The sequence below is a fragment of the Neopsephotus bourkii genome, unplaced genomic scaffold (assembly GCF_033783945.1).
Source record: "Neopsephotus bourkii isolate Nb327-2 ecotype Australia unplaced genomic scaffold, CSIRO-AGI_Nbou_v1 NB_718, whole genome shotgun sequence".
Taxonomy (NCBI): Eukaryota; Metazoa; Chordata; class Aves; order Psittaciformes; family Psittacidae; genus Neopsephotus; species Neopsephotus bourkii.
The window spans coordinates 754,812-770,394 of NW_026901217.1; the positions used below are offsets into that span (position 1 = coordinate 754,812).

General features: G+C 40.3%; 1 protein-coding gene across 1 annotated transcript in view; it reads right to left on the minus strand.

Annotated features, from left to right (window-relative positions):
• Window positions 1-9,412, minus strand: part of INPP4B (inositol polyphosphate-4-phosphatase type II B) — a 315,400-nt gene extending 305,988 nt beyond the window's left edge. Inside the window, exon 1 of the mRNA XM_061354115.1 lies at window positions 9,282-9,412. The gene's annotated coding sequence lies outside the window, so the exon portion shown is untranslated. The remainder of the gene's footprint in view (window positions 1-9,281) is intronic.
• Window positions 9,413-15,583: the final 6,171 nt, after the last annotated feature.

A 15,583-nucleotide genomic window follows, 5' to 3' on the forward strand; every position in this document is an offset into this window, starting at 1 on the left:
TTGCAGTAAGATGGAAAGTGGCCAAGCACACAAAGATTTAACTTCATTGTTAAAGATTCAGGAAAGCTGCAACACTGGGACTGTTCATGGCACATCCCTTCATTTTCCATCTAGTAGAAAACTTCTAATAGCCCTGGCGTTTATACAACTCCCCTGAGGTTCCCTGCTCTGTTTTGGTTTAGTTTTTCCCAGCTGGAACAGTTCATGAGGACAAAGCTTTTCATTATTTTTGTATCTACTAACAGAGGTAGCCACAACCCTGAGATCACTGCTTCAGGCAAAATGCCCAAGCATGTCATTCCATTGTAACATGCCAACATTGATTGTTAAGGTAGTTTCAGTGCGCTGAAAATAAAAAACATCATTTTTCTTTCAAAAAAGAGTACTTTATTCTTGTGTTGCTATAAATCTTAATAAATATTCATAGATAACTCTAGGACATGTCATTAGCAAGCTGTTCAACAAGTTGAGCAAGTGCCGAATTAGGTATTTTAAATAATTATTATAAATGTATATTCTCATAGCAACATGGAAACAGTTGTAGCGTTTTTCTTAAGTAGAACATGGATTTATTGAAATAGGAGAGCCAACAAATGCTACCACCTGAAAGAAGACCGCAAGGTTTTCCTGTACTAGAAAAATAAATGGACTACTCCAAATGGGTTAGTTTCCCATTGTCCCCACTGCTCTGCTCAGAAATGATTTGATCCCAGGAGCTCCAGAGACTCTGTTTGCTTTGCTTTTTCTGGGACTCATCACCTTATTCATCCATGCCCACGTAACAGCCAAAAAAGCTGTACCTGCAACTGGACCGTTCATGGTAACTGAAATAGAAGAATTTTCTCCTACATGCCCAAAAAAGTAAACTGAACAAAAGTTTCTAACCCTCCTTGCAATCTCATACTACCAAGAACAGGAAATTTAGAGGGTTACTTTGGTAGCCTGATGTATTTTTGATCACACACCGTGCCATAGGCATGATATACTCAGTAGCACCCCGAACACCTAGACAACCATAAGACCCATTCTCGAGAGTAGTTTTAGAGAACAAGCTGATAGACCTCAAATGATAGCCAAATACCAGAACAAAAATATCAGGAAACTGGGTGATCAACTTTGGGGGGGGGGGGGGGGAAATAAAGGACTTGATACTTACCATCCCACTTGCACAGATCAAGCCTCCACACCCTTGATAAAACACAATCCCAAACTGGACAAAGGCATTTCAGTTTCCCCATGATCACGGTTGGAGGTGAGAGCATTGGACACCAGATCAGACAGTTTATTTCTGGAATACTTTTTATACAGGTCTAACATAGACTGACAGTTAATCTTGTATTCCTTTCACCCTGTGAGTCAGTCAGTGACTTCTCACAGTTTGCTTTTGTCAGCGATCAGCTCTGTTAGATTCCTACACACCATTAGATCAGTCTTCAGCTGCAAATTATAGGACAACTCCTATTCATATTAATTTAGGCATTGACAAATTTATTTTTAATAAACTGGTGTTTAACATGTTTGGAGGGTTGTTGTTGTTTTTTTTTGTGCAAGGTTACCACAGTTTGCCATTCAATTAAGAACACTAATCAAAACAAAACATACAATAATTTTCTTATGAAAATTACCTGTGAATGCTGAACCAAAAAGATCTGAATGAGTACATGGTTATCTCAATTTACACTTGGAGTTCAAGCAACAACTAAGATTCTGAGCTGCTAAGGAGAATTTACACAAGGTTTCCTTTGCTGCAATCTATAAATGATACAAGTTGAAACTGTATTTTCAGAAGACAATATAAATGTAGAGGGACACTACTTGCTGTGTACCTCAAAGACCCGTATGTACACATATAGTACCTCTCCAAGCACAGGTTTACTAGAACAGTTACATTTTCTGCTGGTATATCTTTTACATTATCTTAAAAATAATGATATTACAGGTATTAATGGTACCTAACGCTTCTGTGAAAAACATTATAGTAGTAGCAGAAAAGCAAGGAAGGAGATGTGTTATTTCCTCACTGAATGCTCCTACTATTTTATAGTACTTTTCTACTTAAAAGGAGTCACCATCAGAAGTTGATGTTGTACAATATTCTCTCCTCAAACATATCCAGCATGTCATGACTTACATCTTAAGCATGCACAATCTTCCTAATCTACCACCAGATTGATTACTCATCAATTTTACTGCAAAGTACTACATATACTCACATGCATATTTTGACTGCCTGAGTATATTTAATAATTCCAGAATGTGGACAGTTTTGCTTTTTCCAATACTCAGTTCCAAAGAAGCTATTCTGACCAGGTTTTTCATTTTGTCAGAGAAAGAAAATCCAATTTATAAAAACATAAAGCTTTCATGGTGTTACATCAAACTGCTTTCTAATTTCACTTGCAAATATGTAACAAAGCAGTACAACAACTATGCACACAACCTTCATAGGCTGGGTCCTCTAATCCCTCTTGCTTTTTCTGCTTTAGTAGGGTAGTCTACCTCTAGGGTAGCACATATTCATGGTACAGAAACTGATTTAGAGGTTTCTTGTAAATGTTATTTTTGCCATCGTGATCAAGAATTTTGTATAATCAGACACTGCTGAAAGAAAACTTGCAAAGCACTCCAAGGTTCACTAACAAGGGATGTACTTTGCTCACAAACAAGCAAGCCCCATTGCAATGCTTGAATAACATTAAGATGCATTTGGTCTTTTTGAGGCTTATAGACGGCACCATTCTTTAACAGACTAACATCACAGCAACTGCTTTTATATATATCACTTCACACACACAGGCACTTTCTGTAAAGGAAAGACAGTAAACTGTAACAGTACATGCAATTTGATGTCAGTAATTTGCCCGGGAGATTTTGTACAGTTTAATTTGTTTTAAAAATACTGACATATATGTACAAAGTCATCCTAAGTAAATGATGAATGGCCATAATACAACTATAAAATATTAAAATGAAGTCTCGCCCATCGTTGTTTTATCAGTTGATAGCTTTTATCTTACAGTTTTGAAACATCCATCTCAAATAACATTTTCAAAAATACCTGTGGTTTTCCTAACCAATAAATAACTACAAACACAAGCCAGCTAAGCAAGAATAAACTGTAAACTTACAGTATGCCAGCTATCTTGCAGTAACTGCCTAAACAAGGTAAATTCAAGACGAAATTACAACATGAAAAATAAGTGACCTGATATTTAACAGGAGTACCTGCCGTAAATATATGCTCATCTATGAACTAAGTCCTAAGTGTGGCAGCTTCTACCGGGTTTGTTAAGAATTCCAAATGTCTCAAGGCTTCTCCATATTTTGCAGTGCCATCTAGTGTAGGCTATACTCATACATCCTAAGCTTCCAACTATCAGCACCTCAGGTATTCAAAACCACAAAACCTTCCACAAAAACAGCAGCCACTGCTTTCATTTATTTTACTTGGAAACTGTCAGTTCCTAGAAGGAAAAGGCTACATTAGCCAGTTGAAACAAAATACCAAAACCTAAAGCTATTTGACACTGACAGATAACCAAAAGCTGAAAAAAAAATCATAGAGATACAATTAAGAATATCTATATTTTTATCTCGGTGGCTAAACAATCAGCAAATGCGATTCATTTGGGAAACTTAAATGTACATTCACTAAGTGAAAACTTAGGTAATGCATCTTAATCATCTCTGTTTGTATAGAAACTACAGATCAAATTAGAGTATTTCTCAACAGCAGGTCTAAACTGAGAATGCTTATTTCAGTGTTGTTTAAATCAGGTGTTTCTTCATCGCTTATATCCTCAATCTTTATTCCTAGGTTTAATCACTGGATCACCCCCTGATCATGCTGCTCCTCTGGAAAGAGCTGCTGTGCAGGATACCAGGAAAGTTTGCTTTATGATCAGCTTGCCCCACAGAGGCAACATTGCCATCTTTACCACTTCCAGCTAACAGAGAGGCTTACGTCATGTGGCTGTTCTACAAAAGCCGCATGAATCGTGTGGCATAACAGACAGTAACAGAAATCTGAGATAGAGTGTAGCTCTATAGCTGCCTCTTGAAGGGGAAAAAAATAATAAATTAACTACCCAACACACACACTTACTTGGTTAAAGCAAAAAGGCACTTTTAATGCACATTCCCAACTTTTAGATTAATTTGAAAAAGATCTCATCAATTGAAAGTACATTTTAAAACTATAAAAATAGTGAACTGACGTTATTCTGAACGTCAAATACTGTTCTCATTTACAGTATAAACTGCAATAACCCATGAAAGGGAACTATTCCAGAATTATGTCATTATAGCAGAGAAAGTAATATATAAAAATCCTTTCTACTGACACCTGAGTTTTTTAGCCACTTACACATGCACAAAGGAAACAAAATCCAAGCACAGCAGTGATGTTAGTGCTGTAACAGAAACTGTATGATACCAAAGCATTGATGTGTTCTGCCTAATGCTCCATTCTCACAGCAGTAAATACACAAAATACCAAGTCACATTTAGTGCCTAGACTTTCACACCCATTTTCATGGGTTTGAGTCATTTTTGTAACAGAAATATGCACCCTAGGTTCACTACATCTTAGTAAGACTGCATTGCTATAATATACTAAGGTCATAGCTTCTAAGTAAACAATACAAAAAAAACGGATAGTACATGAAAAACTGTCAAAATACAATAAAAGCTTATTTCCCACAAGACACTCTCCCTCTTAATTGTCTATTACACATCTACCTCTTACAACTACAATAAGAAAAACGAGTCTTTTCAGTGCCTATTAAGGAATTTCACTCTATTTTCCAAATTAGTGTTTTCACAGCAAGCAAGAAACTCCTACTGACAAGTGTACAGCTAACAGAATTAAAGAAACTGATACAAATGAAAGCAGTTTAGCTATACATACCTGGTAAGATTAAAGGAAAATGATCCCCAGACAGACTTAGCCCAGCTTGACTATACTACTATACTTGGGGTAAATTCCCACTGAGGTCACAGCACAGGGTGAAATTTCACAGAAACAGAATATACAACAAAATAAAAAGCATCCACCAAAAACACACAGATGGATTTTATTTTTTTCATGTCATGGCACAGAGTAACAGAGCACAAACTCAGCCTGCCAAAGAAATTAACTTGATCAACAGCATCACATTGAACAACTTTGACACTATATTATGTCAAGTAAGCACCTTTAGCTTGTGTTGTCTTCTGTATTTTCATTAAATATAGCCTTCTTTAACATTAAAAACAATGTCAAGGAACCTATGGGGCAAATTCACTGACAAACTAGAAGAAGCTGAGTCTGTCAGTCTGAGGCAAAAAAGCCTATTAGCATCCTGACCTATGGAAAGCAATATCAAACCTCCTGTGCAGCTACAGAGTTGAAACTACCATAAGCAGAAGACCTGTCTTGCCCAATCTCTTCTGGATTCAGAAGGGTGTTAAGTTCTATAGAAGTTGGACCTAAAGCACCTTAGAAGCAGAAGTAATCCTATGTTCTTAGTCCCACTAAAGGTACATCAAACAATTTAAAACCCATTTCTGAAATATATAAGCAAACTGTATCATTGTAAACTTGTAAAAGCTAGAGTAAGCACATGCAATTTATTCTATTCACTCCTTCTTAAAAGACAAATTAATATATGTACCATGTATGGTGCAAGATACCCACTACTTTTCAGTATGTTTTCTCAGTATACCTTGACAAAACGGGATACAAGACTTGGAAGACAAAGTATCCTGTCTCCTAACAGCAATTTTCATAGCAGAAAGCATTATAGAAATCGGATTTGCTGTTTGAGATTCTGACAGAAGAAATGCAAAAAAATGAGAAAAAAAAACTCTTCTCTGAAATGATCTGTTACTGACCTGGACAAATTAACTTAATCTACCTTTTCAGTTCATGGGGAAAATAAACTAAAGAATCCCTCCATCACTAGCTTAGAGGTTTTCTCTCTTCTTAGTATTCAGCTGGCAAGCAGTTAACATAGTCTTCCAAACAGCAGGAAACTGAAATTCACAAACCTCAACTCCATTTTAAAATTGCCAGTGTAGATTTTGTATCAAGATTCTGTCTTTTTAATTAAAATCCTTTATCATTGTGAAGACATCTATGAGCTGAGTCCAGCACGGTACTCAAACCTTGTGCAATTCAGATGGCCTTTCAAGGTTTGCCTCAGGTTTTCTGTAACAGTTCAGCTAGCTCACCCAGCTCTCCTATGTGGATACCTGACCAGATCCTTATCTGGCAGAATTAAGGGAGAATTAGGCATTCCTAAAAATAAATAAATAAATAAGTAAACCTTAAGGACTGCAGGAGCAAAACCAACTATTGCTCCTAAAGAAGGAGATGGAGAACCTGGGACAAAATTGTAGCAAGACTGACTGATCCATAGGAGAAATCAGGTAGCGTGGGGAGGGCTCCTAAACCCAGGGTAAAGAGTAGGTGAGACTAAAGGGTTGGTGAGGCCAGGAGAGCCACCCCTCCCTAAAAGATATTTCAGCCTTCCATCCATACCAAGTTTTGACACAGGAAGTTAGATTTGTAAGTTATTCTAAAAAGCCAAGGAAAAGTACTTCATAGAATTTGGTTTACATCAGTCCAGATTACTTTAGAAGAAGGAATTCTTATTCAAAAGTGTGATAACTATCATTCACCTTTCATCAATGGTTACAATAAAATATTAATGCAATACAAAAGACTTACTAAGCCAAACAAAACTAGCCCTTTCTAAAAACTTTCCGTCAGTCAGAGCATTTGATATACAGGAAAGGTTATGAAAATATAAACTGGGGAGAGAAACACAGCCAACTGCTGAAGTAGTTAAGAATGCTAGTTCAAGTTATCAGAAGTTTTAAAGAAACATCAGTGTTGAGAGTAATTGTCCACCTTTTAGTTTGTCTCTCTTAGCAAACTATCTTACCTTCTCCTGATAATCTGTTGCATAAATCAAAAATGTATCGTTTCCATATTTCACTGCCGAAGTAATATCTGCAACAAGCTAAACAATTCAGCAGACATATCAATCTAACTACTTTTCCTCAAAATTCATAGTGAATTTAGGCCTAGGCCTATTCGAACAATTACTTCATCTGCAGACTCTCTTGCAGCCTCCACTCTTTGACTGTCAACTAGCAGCAGTATGCTCCACGGCTGACTTCAGTGCTCCAGGCAGACCTTCTATAGCTGCTTTTTTGGGGGGTTGGTTTTGATTTTTTGTCTTTTTGCAGTACAGTAAGCATCCAGGTACTAAGCACAGCATAAACCATGCATTTTGATTCACAAAACCTTTACCTAATGTTGCGAAATCTTCAGGTCAGATCAGCAGATAAGGAGACAGTCATAAAGGAAGATCTGTAGGAGGCATGTGGATATACCTGCTCAAACTGATATACCCTAGCCTGAGGAAGACAGAATTCTTTAATCAGAAAGAACCAAGGCAGTCTCACAGTTCCCTCCAGAGAAACCAGAGCAAATGAGAGATCAGCAGCACTTGTAAGGTTGGAGGAACCCATGGAGAACTGGAACTTGAAACTTTAAGTAGTCCAAGAGAGACAGTAAAAGAAAAACTTTGTTTTAAAGAAAGATTTAATTTTATTTTAAGCACTATAAAAACTGTTAAAAAGCAGAGGGGAAAAAAGCAAAAATAGGGCTCTGAAGTAAGTAACACTGCCACATGTTCCCACTAATGTCATCAGGGATGTAAAAATCTCACAGGACTAATTTCTGCTCATATTAATCTTGTGACTTGCACCTTAGTTTTAGTGGAATTATCAGAATGTGTGAAGTAAACATCGTTCAGTCCTGCATGGATAGTTACAGTAATGAGGACTTACATGCACAAACCTCATCCAATATACAGGTTCACAGGACAAGAAAACTAAGATACCACAGGGCTTTAAAGCCAATTCAAACTTAATCAAGCAACATGAAAATAACATTAAAAAATATCAAATTACTGGAACACTGCTATCACACTTGTAAATAAATATTTTTGTGAATATAAGACGTTTCATTAGTAGCTACTTATTTACATAAATTCCTGCTTTGATACAGACTGAGAAACATTTTTCCCCATCATTCTTGCTATGTAGATATCTTTTAAATATAAATAGAGAGTGCCTGTAAACTAATGAAGACTGAAAATTAGTCTTGTTGTTGAGATTCAAAGCCAGATTTAAATGGCATATATGTAGCCTGATTTTAGTATCTATTTTAACACATTATTAATGGGCAAATAAACAAGTAAATTTATTTCTGGTAAGGAAGAGAAATGGAAACATAATTCCACATCAGATGAAAACATTGTTCTGCAGAGACTTCATCCTATTATTTCTATTTCAAACAAGACACTGGGCTAGCTTTGGAGACAAGGCAAGCAGATAGCACCAGCTCTGCTATCCATGCTTCCAAAATCTGTATGTCGTTTTGGGGAAAAGAAAATAGAGCTCCACTTCATCACAGTTCAGAAATTAAATATCACCCCTATACCCCTTTCTCAGGCTGAGACAATTCCAAGTATCTACTCAACTCTACTCAACTTGTTTATATGTAATACCTTCCTTGTGGTTATCATCCCATTTCAGCAGACGCTATTATTTCCAATATGGGGATCCTATAGCCCTATTACTCCACCAAATTAACCCCTCAGCGGCAGCTATAGAGCCTACTACCCTCATCATCAGCCAAGTACCTCCAACTTTCAAACGTGACAGCTGTGGCAAAGAGGATTCTCAAGCCCCCCACAACGCCCCTTCAGAGGAGGCACGGCAGCACAGGGGCTCTCCGGCAGGCAACGCCGCTGTCGCCAAGTGAAAGTAGCAGACGTGCCCCTCGAGGCCGAGCTGGAAGTTACCCCGTCAGCGCCGGTCCCCCCACACCCGCGGTGATACCGCAGAGGGGCGGCGGGCCGTGCGGGGCTCCCCGGTGCGGCCGAGCCGCCTCCCTTCCCTCAACCCCGGCCGTGAGGGGGCGCGGGGCCCGACCCAGGAGACAGGAGAGCGGCAGCCGCTGTCAGCGCGCCCCCGGCCGGGTCGGCGCTCTCAGGGCTGCAGCCCTGGACGACAGCGCCTTCGCCTTCTGCCAAGGGCTGCGCACACCTCGCAGGCTACAACGCTAAGAAACTTGATTTGAGAGTACAACGGATGGACTTCGCCGGAACCGATCCCCGGCTTTTAACCTCTCCCGACGCGCCGGAGCCAGCGGGGAAACAAGAAAATAAACCCCTTGCCGGCGGAACGAGCCCCGCATCCCGCCTACTCTGAGCGACAGTTACCTGCTGGCGACTGTGCGCCCCGTCCGGCGGGGCGACCGCCGCGCACTTTCCTCCGGTGCGTGCGTGTGCCTCTAGGTGCCTGCCGAGCCTGCTATTTATAGTCTGGAGCCTCCAGCAGCGCAACGGCGAGAGAAGGGCTGCCCGCCCCGCTCCCTGCCGCCTCAGGGAGGGCGAGCGGCGGCTGCTGCTCTCCGCGGACACGGGCGCGCCTGCTCCCGGCGCCGCCCTCGGGCGAGTCTCCTCCCAGTGTGCCCGCAGCCCGGCGGCGGTCCCGCAGGTAGCGCCCCTGAGCCCGCGGCGGGGAAAGGAGCAAGCAGCCGCCCCGGCCTCTCTCTGAGCCCTGCGGCCGGCAGGCAGGCAGGCAGGCAAGCAGGCAGGCAAGCTCGGCTCGGCTCGGCTCGGCTCGGCTTAGCCGCGCAGAGGTGACCCGCTACTGCTGCTGCTGGAGGAGGCGAGACCGACACTGGCGTGTGGGAGGGAGAAGCCGCTGCTTGCCATTCACCTCCTGCCGCCCAGAGGGAGCCCGGCCGCCGCGGCCGCCCGTTCGAGCGCTAGGGGCCGAGAGGCTGTGGCGGGAGCCCGCCAGCCCGAGGTGACGGCTGTACGAGGCGGGGTTCCCTCCCGGGGAACCGGCGCCAGCACTCTACTGAACTAACGAGCTTCTCACGGGCACCTCCTCCCAGGGCTGGAGGTGCTCCCCAAGTCACGGTCACCCAGGTGAACACAGTACGGAGCCAGGGGAAAACGTTGGTTATTCCCCGTCTTAGAGCTGCAGCTATGGGCTCCCTAGGGGCAAACGAATGGCTTCTGGAAGCCGCTGGGCTGGTTTCCTGTGAGCTTCAAAAGTTTGGGAGTGAGCGGTGAGGGAACTCTCTTCCTGCCAGCGTTGGAGGTGGGAGGGCTTCACCCAGCCTCCGACCGGCGCCGCCGATCCACAAACCGCTAATGGCTCCGTAAACCCGGCCCTTGGTCCGCAGGGCGCACAGCTCCCTCGTTCCCTCTTTGGAGGGGCACCAATAGCCGCCCTTGAGGCAAGGTGAGGGCTCACTTTTTGTGCGTTGCTCCTCCAGAATAAATGACTGCATCTAGACGATGCTGGGCTTTACGTGGTCAGTCCGACACTGAAGGTCCTTTCCAACCCAAACTGTTCTGTGATTCCTCAGGAAAAACCCCTCAGGTGACCCTGATGGCCAAACTGACCTCGTTGGCTTGCACAAAGCTCAGCTAGTACGTCACATGGGCTGTCATCTGAAAACTGGTTTGGTGTGTCAAGCAGCAGAGGAGTTAAGAAATGTAATTTTTAAAGCATCTTACTCACTTGATAATAATCTCTATATAAACTTTCCTTTTTTAAATGTAGTTGGATGAATTCTGGTATTTCAAACTTCAGTTAATCCTATTGAGACTACTTGCACATTATAGCAGGACACCGTCTGGGATTTGAGCTGCATAAGTAATTCCTATGCCATCATACACAAACCAACTGAAGTTAATGCAGATTAGATAGCTAACTTAATTTACTAAGTATCATTTGTTATAGGGTTGGATTTTAGGGTTTTCTACGTTGTAGTAGCTGCAGTCATCTACACGGTACCAGGACAAAGGCCGACAATGATATGTGCAAAGCAAGACTGACTTAGTTTCAAGAGCTTGAAGTTATACAGAGAGAAAAACTTGTGAGCAGAGGGGAGCTAACCAAATACTTGCATTATAAGCTACATAAAAATTTAAAGGAAAACTCTGAGGACGCACAGAGAGAAATTTGGCCATGTCCAAATGCAAAAACCTAGCTTGATGTTAAAAAAAAAAAAATAAAATATGTAAAGCTACTCATGCATTCATGTTTGCAGTTTTAGGCATATACTGAACAAACCGTTGTAACAAAGTGAAACTGCCTTTTAAATTCAGAGATTAGTCTTTTGAGTATCTCCCACAAACAGTATTTTGCTTCTCACAACAGGAATTTCTTCATCATCTTCCTTCTTGTTCAGTTTGTAATGTTCCACAGTATACCACAGCAGAAAAGATCCTGACAGCATAGGAATCAGTACCAGTAGGCTCAGAGCACCACTGATGGAATTCTGGCTCGTGAGCAGGGAACTTGAAAACTTAACTACTTAATTGAGTAGCATAGGCTGCTTCTTTCTCTGTGCTCCCTTAAGAATTGAGTACTGAGTGAGTTTGTGGTTACTTTTCAAATGAAAGCAATCTAAATCTCTTAGATGTGTTCAGACCTGAGGACAGTCTGTCAGATTGCTGTCCTGTTAGATTTGGAAGGAATTGTAATAAGAACGCCTGCTTATTTATTTCAGTAATGAAACCTTAAATACACAAAGCACTGAACATGCAAGGAACAGTTATCAAAAGTATAGGCTTGACGTATGGTATTTCTTGGGCAAGCCTTGTTGTACAGTTAGTCATACTGCAGAGCCCAAGAAGGAAAAAGGCTGATTTTTAGATTACTCTGATGTTAAGATACAAGATGTTAGTGGACAGTGCCTGTTCAGAAACCTGCCATGTGTCAATATGGGGGGGAGGAAGATAATCAGACTTTCATCCCCTCTGAAATGATTTGAAATGGATATATAGCCTAAATTTCTCTTTCATCATACAGTCAAAATTTTCAGAGCTTGAAATTACACTTAAGCAGAAAAAATGTCTTCTGATGTTCAAAAGTACTGAGCTCAAAATGATTTCAAATGTGTTTCAGTGGTCCCTATCTCTGAAAATCACATTTCCATAAGTGCCTAGATGTGGATTTAGGGTGTCTAACTACATCCACTCAAGCTTGAGAATTTTAGTGTACATATACCTGTGCTTCATAATAAATGTATCAGAAAGCTTAAGACAAGCTATAAAAGCATTCTCAAAAAATCAATGCAGACTTGAGCCATTAGAAGAAGAGACACCAACCTGACAAAGAGCTTGACTGATTATTCATATCATCCTGGTATACAGAAAGTAGCATTTGAAGCTCAGTCTTTAGCAGATAACTGTACCAGTAGGAGAAAAATTTAAATGAAGGTTTTTTTTTTTTTCCTGTTACTTACTTAATGGTATTTCTCAGTATTTTCCAAATCAATGTGCTTCATTCTTCAAAATCTTCCTTTCTGCTATCGCTGCAACTCCTACATGTATGATCTCTTATATTTCACCTTATAAATATTAGGTACAACTAAGTTTCCTGGTCTGATATGATTCTGTTTCACTGAGTCAAATCAAGAATCTTACTCACAAAGAAAGTAAGTGAGGGAAGGAGCAAACAAGAAATTGATCTGAGACAGACTTAAGACTTCCCAAGGGAACAGCACATGGAGCTACTGGAGAATATCCTTGCTCTGCTCGCCAGACTGGATCTGGCTAGCAAGGTTTACTGTTTCCAGACCAAGGCCTGGGATCAAAGAGAACACCAAATCATTAAAGAACTTCAGGATGAGAAAAAATAGTAGGATTTAATGGCCTGTCAGCAGCCGGAGTAAACTGTCTCTGCTGGAGAAGCTCTAGGAAGCTATCAAAGTCTCCCATTGCACAGGAGGAAATAACAGGATTGACAAGAATTTACTAAACTTTCAAGGAAAGGCAAAGGTCTAAGCAAGAGGAAATGCAAATCTTTATTGCTATAGGCCTTTGTTCAGAGTATCGTTTGATGGATAGAAACGGTTTGTTTTCAAGATCTTTTTGTGTTATCTTCAATCAGTGTTCTGTGTAACAGTTTACCAAGAGAGAGAAATTAATGTACACCAAATGCAAAATGTGTCTGTCATGCTAACCTTGTTAGGAAGCAGGGCTGTATCAGCCAGAGCAGTTAAATTTAGTCTCAGTATCCAAGGAGGACTGAAGAGGATCCAAAGCATTCTATATTCCTGAGCATTGAAACATCTTTGAAGGCAAAGCTAGAGTAAAAATCCAAGGCTGCTTGTTCTCTGGACAGCTAGGATGAATGACTGCATAGTATAATTGCATTGCTTCTACATGTTAACCACAATACAGCAAAGAATACTAATTTTATGCATACTTTTTAACTGCAAAGTAATAGACAATCAAAAACTAAATTCTAATGAAAGCAATAAACCATTCCCATATCAGTGTCTGATGGCTTCCACCTCTTAAAGGTACTGTCCTCCTCATGGTGGAACCAGCAACCCTGCCTGAAGCCAAAGGATGCTTCTGACACTGAACCAAAAACTAAAGCACCAAATGAAAATCAACAAAAATACATCTAAGTAAAGAAGACTGAACTTGACTGATCCAGCTTCCTGCATAAGTGTCACTGTAGATAACTACACAAGATGAAATCTGTGAACTATGGCAGGCTCTTAACAAACAGAATCACTGACCGTGAACTACAGTTTGGCTTTTGGTACCTCAGACCTTGTTACTTACTTACACAGATGATGCATGTGTGCAAAAAATTACCCTGCTAATCTAATAATGATTTATACCCAGTATACATAGTACAATGCAGCTACAGAATTACTGCTAAAGAAGCAAGAGGATGGTGAACTTGGTTCATGCAAGGGAATGAAAATCATGCGTTACTGAAAAAAAAATAAGGTCTTTACAGGTTGTTCTGTGTGGATAATCAAGTGTAGCTCCACTGCTAACAGAAAACAACTTTAACTTTCAACACTCACCAGAAGAAGAGTTGTATAGCTAATATAGTGGAGTTGAAACTAAAATTGAGATAAAAATCATACTATCAAATACCAAAGAAAGCAATGTCAAACACTTCTTCAGTTATCTGAAATGATCACATACCTTCCATCAAAAGACAGTGAAGGAAAACAATACAGAACCACTGGAGAAAATCACTGCAGAGATAGTGTCATACTGTGTACTAAATGAGATGAAGTGGTAGTGCAGATCATAAAAAAAACCCAAACCAAAATTAAGTCGTGTGCTGAGTATATCACACCTCCTGCTGAAAGACAGATTTGCTTCCTTTACACTTTAGCAATATTTATTATGTTTGTTGTACCAGTAGGGAATGATGGTAACAAACTGACCCAACACAATTGTTTTTCTGTACATTGGATATATCATGCAAATATTTATCATCAAAGCCAACCTGAACAATATTTTCACTTCTTGCCCCACTGTCAGGAAGAAGTCAGTCATAGAAATCCCAGACAAAGCACTATTACACCCTTACTGCTCTCTTTTTTTGTTATTTATTGCTGTGCAAAATTTTGTATCAAACCAAAGAACAACAGAGTTCCAAAGGCCTCAAACATTATTTTATCACTAATATGACCTTGGAAATATCATATTTATATGACACACAATGCTGAATAATGTAATTCTACTCTACTGTTCAAAGCATGGTACTGGAATGACGTTATTGCCTCTGTGTCAGGTAGTCTCTTTTAAAGCTTATGCACTGCATCATGTGTTCCAGCCACTTTGACGATAATGCAGTTATGTGCCCAGGCCTATGCTGGTTCATATTTGCCAGGCCAGACAGACACATGCAGATCTTGTACTAAAGACTGTGGGGGCTGCAGCCAAAAGGAAAAGAAAAAAAAAGGGAGTTTTAGTTTCATTTTGTGGTCATTTTGCACTAACATAAATGACTATGCAGTAAGCAAGGCTTTAAAGAATCAAGATCACAGATTAAATTATTAGTCCAGTTCCATTAGTACAAACTCTGTAGACTTTACGGACCTTTTTACTACCTATTTATGGGACAGAAACCATAGTTTTTATTAGGTCTACTAGTATTGTATGCCATTTTTCAGGCTAAGCGCCCTGTTACTGGATGTTGAATGCTTAACCTCTGGCAAAAAAAATCACACTGCTCTGTTTTATCTCAGAAGGCAAAAACACTTCAATATCTTTCAGCAATACTTGTGTGGGACAGAAGGTGAAAGGCCAAGCCAGCAGTTAGTTTACTGTCTGAAACAATAAAGTCATCAGACAAGCTGAAATAGAAGCAATACATGATTCTTTACGTGCTGACAAGATTTTGCCATTGCTTTCCTCACGTTCCTAACATAGGCTGAATTTCAAGGAAGGTTTGTACAATGCCAGAACAGACCTATTTTAAAGCATTGAGCTGATGTCCATCAGAGGAAAAAAAAAAAATCTATCAAGAAAATTTCTCAACTTCCTCCTTAGCTCCCAAAGCCAAACCTCAAACCCACTCCTATGGCTTTAAGTGAAGTATCATGGCACTTTTTGTTCCACCACAACCACCCCTACAAACTAGAGTTCAGACTTCTAGCTTTATTCTCAGGAATTAAAACTATAACCATTCCCTTCTTACAAAAAGAATTTTAATTACCTTCTTCCTTTAAAACTCT